This window comes from Nannochloropsis gaditana (assembly GCF_000240725.1).
Source record: "Nannochloropsis gaditana CCMP526 unplaced genomic scaffold scaffold405, whole genome shotgun sequence".
Taxonomy (NCBI): domain Eukaryota; class Eustigmatophyceae; order Eustigmatales; family Monodopsidaceae; genus Microchloropsis; species Microchloropsis gaditana.
Window position 1 is genome coordinate 9,642 of NW_005803548.1, and position 7,706 is coordinate 17,347.

Genomic DNA, 7,706 nt, shown 5'->3' on the forward strand with positions numbered 1-7,706 from the left:
TCAGACTCATCTTACCCACGCCTCCAACAAACAAACAAATCTCAACACCAATCGTCCGTCGCATGCATCAGTTCTATAGCCTGCAAAAACAGGACGACGCAATTGTCATGCTACAGACCTGCAGAAGCTCAAAAAATCGTTGAACTGCTTCAGTCAGATCTGCCTCTGCCATGTCACCCTTCGTGTCCCTCTCCTTTCCCAACAAATGTGCTGCAGGCGTGCGCATGCTTGGGAAGTGTATGCTCTCTTGACAAATGTTCGTCGCGCCTAGCCGGGTACTCCAATGAAATAAAAGTCGTTTCCTGTTGAGGGGGAAACGATGCGTGTCGGCACGACTAAACGATGACTAGGTTTTGTTCATCACGTCACGATTCAGATGAAAACGTCATGATTCAGGCTAGTCATTCATCACAATGTGAGTACCTACTTCATAGCAAGGGAAAGTGAACATTGACGCAATTTTGTGCAGCAGACTGAATGCCCGCTCATTCGCATGTGCTGAGGGCATCGGTGGCAAAATTATGATCCAAGAAGAAACTGTCTCTGTCAACACCTGGTACAAAAGCTACAGCGTCCCCATGTCTGTACCATTATTTTTGGTCAGCACGCAACGCACGTAAGACTTGGACAGGGTGCTTGTCAACGCACATGGTCTAGTGTGCAAGGGGGAGCATTTATCCCCTGGAAGCAAGCGGTGACGTCAGGTCCTAGTAGGCGAGGAGCACCGTTGACTTCTTTCTCGTGGTTCCCGAGTTCTTTGAGGTAGATAAACTTGCTCACGACGAGAAGATGCAGTTCCTATCTGTACACTTCAAAGGAAATCTATGCGATTTCTGCCTCTTAGAGCTTTCCCGGACCTTAGTTAGCCTTTTACCTTTAAATTTGATTTTTAAAAACATCCCCTTCGTTTACCCTCCGAGAAGGCCAGGAAATTGAAGTGTTATTTTTTAAAAAATATGATGACCATAGTCCGTATTGAACGAGACATTGGTACTGTCCCGAAAAATTTTGCATTTTAACACCCCTCATGTGACTCGAGAGGCTGAATTTTGCCTCCTGCAAATGGGCATTCCAAGACAGTACGTGTACTTGCCCTTTAGGTGCGTGATAATGTAAGTATTTCATAGTTTTAAACTTACTCTTATCGATTCGGGAAATGAGAAATGGACAACGAGAAAGTAAATGCTTATGAATCTTTGTCCTCCAGCAGAGGAGATTATCCAAGTTGTTCTATCATTCGAGGTTTTTTCTCGTTCCTGTCACTTGTCATCGTAGCTTCAAAATAGCACGTTTTCAAGGAAGACACTATACAATTGGTAGCTATGCAATTTTCGAACCATGATGCACGTCGATTCGAGAGGGAACAAAGAAAGTAGCATTCAAGTCATTATTTATCATACGCAACCCGTAACCCGTGTGCATTTGGTTGCAGGTTCGCAAGATAGGGTTGAGATGGTCGCATGGTACACCAAGTCCCCTCCAATAGAAAGCGGCAGCGTCTCGGAGCACACTGTCCGCGCCAAAATTGCGTCGGGCCCAGCATCGGGCTGGTAGCGCGGACCCCACATGTACAGACGTCCCACCTGATCCAAAGCCAGCGCGCTCTGCCCATCGATGATTGAGCCCGGTGGCGCCGCGCAAGCAGGCGCAAGCATGTTGACGGCGGTCCTGATCGCTCCATTGTTTCCGTCGACGGTGGCCACATTAGTAGTGGCATAGTCACCTGTTAAGGTATTTTCAAGGAAGACCCCTGACATTCCCCGGCGCGGATTCACGAGGCCCATAGTGATGTTCTGGCCGGCCGAGAAGACGGACAGGTAGATCATCTCCCCGCCGTAATCCATTCCCCCCGCCATGTCTTGGCCGTAGCCACCAAAAGCCTGGGCCCAAAGCAGCTGAAAAGCAGGGTCTCCCTCCACGCGGTACTTCGCTAAAAACACGTCCGTGTCCGCCAAAGGAGAAGGGTGGCTGGGGTCGGATTGCAGCGACTGCAGAAGGACAGGCCCTCCTTTTGTGTCGATGCCCGTCTGGAATTTTCCGTGGAAATTTCCCAGGACGTAAACCGCGTCCGACGGGTCCACTTTCAACGCCATGCCCTTCCCGCCGTTGAACGCGTCCGTGCCCCCGAACGCCGAAGCTCCCAAAACACTTCCACCAGGAAGCCGACGCGACCCGTGAGCCTCCACAGTGCCTAATATTACTGTGTTTGCCTCTGCTCTCTTTCCTGCATACCCGGATAAAGGAGAAACGCGCCTTCCTAGATCGATCTTGGTGGAAGCGGAATTTGCGAGGAAGATTACTTGTGTGGATTTCTGGTTCACTGCCAAGGAGGCGATTGCCTCGTCTCTTTTCCCACCGTATGTTTGGACCCAATTCATCTTTCCTGTATCGGGCGAAAGCTGTGCGAGCAGCAAGTCCCGTGCTCCGTAAGATTTCACTTCCAGGTCGTTTATTGTATAGGTGCGTCCGTAGGAAAGCGCTTCTTCCCCTGGGTCGTACGCGCCGCCCAAGTAGAGATTAGCGCCTTCATTGTCCACAATGAGGGCCGTCCTCGATCGCTCATTGGGATCAAGCCGAGTCCCAGCAGGCGAGCTCACCAGAGTCGCCCACTCTACCATCCCAACCGCGACATCCAGCTTGGTGACAAAGATGGCGGCATTGCCCGATGCAAACCCCGGATTGACCAGGGTCACATTGGTGCTATACGATGTACGGAAGGATAAGCTTGCTGAATTGAAATGTCCTGCCACAAAGCAATCTCCTTCGGGCCCCAGAGCGAGGCCGCTCGCCGAGGCTACATAGTCCGTTCCGTCCTCCTCGCTAGACCCCCTCCCTAGGAAGTCATTGACCCATAATACTTCGCCCTCGGGCGATAACTTAGCTATGAAAGGTTCAACCGCAATTCTGGACTCAAGAGGGCGGCCAATGAAGAACATGTTTGGTTTATACGACGAGTATTCTCCCAGCAGGTATGTGTAACCTTTTCTATCGACCACCATATTCGTGGGTAGGCCTTCAACACCTAAAGTCTCTAGATTAGAGCTGTTTCCACCATAGACTGATGCTTTGATAATTTCTGCCGGTGCAAATTGGAGACCACCCAAAAGAAGGAGTGCGAGATGGAAATGACAGTTCCGCATAGCTGACATGTCCTTCGTCAGCGCTAATGTGACAAGGCCTTCCTCACTCTCCGCGTTACACCTCCACTTGTCAGAGTAGATGTCTTCGTATGTGTGCCTGTCTTTCACTAGGTGGCTATGAAACAAGTGGAGTGGTCCCGTAAGATTCGAAAAGCATTCATGTAAAGTATAAGATATCCGTCCACGTGGGTGGTTGACTTCCTTAACAAAAAGGGTCGCTGTTAAAAAACCTACAAAATGCGATCATAAAATGGTAAGAAGGACGACTTTGAAGAGTGATAAGACATTGAAATTGATGGACCGACCCGTCATCACATGGAAAGAGCCAAAAGGTAAGGATAGTAAAGTAACGGCGAATTGGCCGTTGGTAGTGCTTAGGTGCCGTTGAACGCCGGTTCAAAACCCCAGGAGGCATTGTTTTCTTTTTGAACATTTATATCTTGCATTCTTCCCAACCAAGTAAATTTCAATACCATTTTTCTCGTTCATCATCAATCATAACTCCACGCGATCCTATGCATCGGGTAATACGCTTTTCCTGGCATTAAAACTAGGCACACACACTACTCCCACTTCTTGCTGCCCAAACCGTAGATAGCTATCACCGCCATCATGATTCCTGCCAACCAAACCTTCAGCGGAAGGAAAAAGGCAGCTTTGTCCTTCACAGGAGGGAAGGATTGCTTACTTGCCTTGTCAGAGATATATGCCAATCCCAATTTTAAGACAGAGGTGACGGTGACAGTCCTGGTCACGTTCGGTCCGCCAGAGGCATTTCTTGAGGACAAAGAGGAGGAAGTGGTTGCGGAAGTGGATAACACTGAGCCCTTTACAGTAGATGATGAAAAAGATTGCAGAAAACCCAAGAAAAAGAAAAGCTTCCTTGCTCATCCATTGCGGGTCATAAAATTACAAGCACGAGCTCTAGGCTTGCCTCACGTCGTATTCCCTGTTGTAGGCCCGTCTTATTTGGAAAGCTATGTGGTAAGTAGCAAAAAAGACATATGAGCAGACAAAAACTGAATAGTACTGAAGCAAGAAAGCAGCACACGGGTTAACGGGAGGAATCCTGTGTTGGCGTAACATTGGAAAAGCTGCCCTTATTCATCTCTCGCGAAATGCGAACACATTTTTTCCCCCGGCCTCTATTCAATTCCCTGCAGGAAGCCCTTAAAAAACTGATGATAGATCATCACGTGAGTCATATGGTCACGGGCGACATTTTAGACGTCTGTCAACAATTTATGCAAAGAGTCGCGGACAAGGCAGGGATGGTTCTCCTACGACCCCTGTGGGAGAGACCACGTCGGGAGCTCCTTTCCCTATTGGAGCATTCCTCTCCCCCTCCCTCTCTTCCTCCCTCCCTTCATCCTGTCTCATGCTCTTGTCCTTCAGCTCTGTCTTCTGCCCCTTCATCTTTTACTCTCCTGATATCTTGTTGCAGCGTGGAGAAGATGGGCATCACTCGGGCGAGAGATTTCGTCGCTTTATGCGGAGACAAAGCATTGCAAAAATTACTTAATCTGGCACGACGCAATGAGGAACGAGACAAGCAACGAGGACTGGAGGATAGCCAAGACCTAGGGAGGGAGAAGGAGTCGTTGGAGGAAAACCAGGAAGGAGTACCGGGAGCGGAGGGGGAAGGAAGAGAAGGAAAAGAAGGGATCGTATCAGGGATTGAGGGCCATCGAGAGGTGGAAGTAATAGATAAAGAAGTGGAGGATACAGCTATCGATGCTTGTGGCGAAGGGGGAGAATACCATTCTATGGTACGTTTTGAAAACACAGAAGTAGCAAACAAAGGATCGTGAGAGAAGTAGTGCAATAGGACGCGCGGGGAAGGACTATGTTGTAGATCTCGGGAAAGTAGCGGTATGGTTGAACCTATTGCTGCCAAAGAGGGTTGAATAAAACGTAGGCCTCGCCATGTGTGAAATTCATGTCGCAAATCTCACCCACTGCTCGCACCAAACATTACAGGTATTGGACATGCCTCTTTTCACCCACGGCTACCTGCGCTTCAATGATCAGGTACAAATACCTCCTGTACTTGAGTCTGATGATGGGAAATACCTGTACTGTGACCTGGACGCCTTGGGCTACGTGGAAAGACCAACCAAATCGTGATAGGGTAACGTAGGCTTATCTTAAGATTACAATAATTACGGGGGACAAGGTCACAGAAAATTAACGATTCAAAACTTAAAGGGTAGATTGATTTTTCCCCTTGAACGCGACAGTCCCAGGTCTGCCTTCAAAGATACCAAGGCCTTCCAGAACATAGGGATTTCAAGGAAATGTTCTCAAAAATGTACAAACTCAACTGCATACTGATCCATCCGCCAGAAAAAAAAATAAATATGGTATACTGGTGTACATTTTACCTCGAAAAGAGGTATTAATCCTTAATGTCCTTCTTCATGTGACATCTCGGGCTATCTACATGCCTTCGCCATTATCATGTGGAAGTTATTACCTTACGTCCACCACCGCAAGAATGTGCGTCTGTATTGTACGTTAATCCAGAGGAAAATAAAATGCTATACACACCTTGTTGATAATTACGTCCCCTTCGTTCTCGCGTTAAAATGTGCTTGACTAAAGTGATATTAAATGGCTGTCCAGATTGAATTCAAAAATCCGTTAAAAGCCGTTCTGCCCAACAGTCCAACGGATGCATGTGTCGTTCGTCCTCTCTCACTAAATCGCACGCACTTTCCATACGCTGGCCGTACAAATGCCCTGTAAAGTTGTAAAAGGAGAAATACGGGGTGTCGATATTTTTTCGTCAAGGACGTAACACCACACGTCGCGTCTCTAACTCTTGGTGGGGCTCGTGCGTTCAGGTGACGACAATAGATCGCGACATGCATCCTTTGTGCCCTAATCAAGCCTTTCTCAAAGGCAATGATGTCTCTTAGAAACTATATCAAATAATATTTGATTCCTTGGGAGTTATTTGACTGTACTTTCTCCTTCTCTGCATTCCATATTTAACTTCTTGACCACAGAGACGATGCGCGTTCGGTATAGCTCCGCGCTTCTCCTTGCCTTGAGCTTGGCAAGCACCAGGTATGTCCTCCTTAAAGCCTCCAATTAATTTAGCTATCTATGTTCCTAGGCAATCGATGGACTCGATAGCTGTTTCGATGGTCTCGAACGCATCCTTTTAGGAAGGAGAATACCACGCTTTCCCTTCGGCTTTGTCCGGTTTCTACTAAGTTTAGAATTAGGCGCGCGCCTACCCTCCCAATTTTCCCAGACGTCCGTCCTTATAGACCCACTGCCAAATTCTTTCTCCCTATTCTTGTCCTTCTTCTTCTCCCCTCTTCTACCAGTTTCGCGGTTCCTCCCACGGAGGACGCAGCAACCTCAGCCACCGCCAACGGCGCGGCCTCCGCCCTCCTGGGAGACCTACAGAACCCTATCGGAGATCCCGGAGATGTCCTGGCCGGTATCATCCACGAAAATTGGGACAGCATCTTTAAAAAAGGTACATGGAAGATGGAGAAATCTGCCCAGATCCTGGAATCAAAGCCTTGCCTTGCTTCTGCTTGCTTCTTGCGTACTCCCAGTACCACGCTCCTGACATGACATGACACATAGTAACAACGTGCACCCCCCTCAAACACTCTTGCCCACTCTACCATTCTCCCTCCTGCCCCTCCTTCACTGTGAGAGACGCGTACGTCTCGCCATGCGACTTCTTTCATCCATGTCTTTCTTTCTATTCCCTCCTCCCTTCCCTTTGCCCCTCCCGCCCCTCCACTCCCCTCCACGCGCAGACTCCGGCGGAGTTAAGGGCCTCTTACACCGAAAACGACAGCTGCTGTCCGACTTAGGTTTGGAGGCAGCTGACGCAGACAGGTGAAGAAAGGGCTGGGAAGCGAGGAAGGGGGAGAAGAGGGGTCGGTGGATGGTGGGGGGCGGAATACGTTCCCGGTCTTTCCTCAATTTATCTAAGAAGTATTTCTCAAACTTCCTATCCGTCTTTCCTATTGTTCTTTTTACCTTTACCTTTCCAGTCTCGAGGTCGAGACCGGGGCAGGGACGGAGGGCGGCTTGGAGGGAGGGGACGAGGAGCAGGTCGAGCACGACGGCGACCATCGCCATCTCCAGCTCACTAAGATCTTTGGCATGAACCCGGCGCGGACAGGTCCTAGCCTACAGTCCAAAGCTACCCGGACGTGGGCAAAGGTGCGGGTTTTCCCCTTCTTGTCCCCGCTTCTCTTTCCTCCTTTGTGCCCGGTGTCGTCTTCTTGTCGGGGATTTTTGGGTTATCGCTCATATCGGATAGGCGTGCCTGGTGGAGTGGACAGCTCATTTCGAACTATATGTTTTTATATATTGTACATCACTTTTTCTTTCTGTCGTATTGGGTAGCTCATTTCGATACACCCCCCTTCTCTCTTTCTTCGCCTTCCTTCTCTTCCTCCCTTCCTCCCTCCCTTCCTCCCTCCAGCCTGATCCCAAGCCTGCGAAAAAGAAATCCTCTTCTTCCCTCTTCGGAAGGAAGTCAGCCAGTGTAAGCACTCTTTCCCTCCCTCCCTCCCTCCCTCCCTCCCT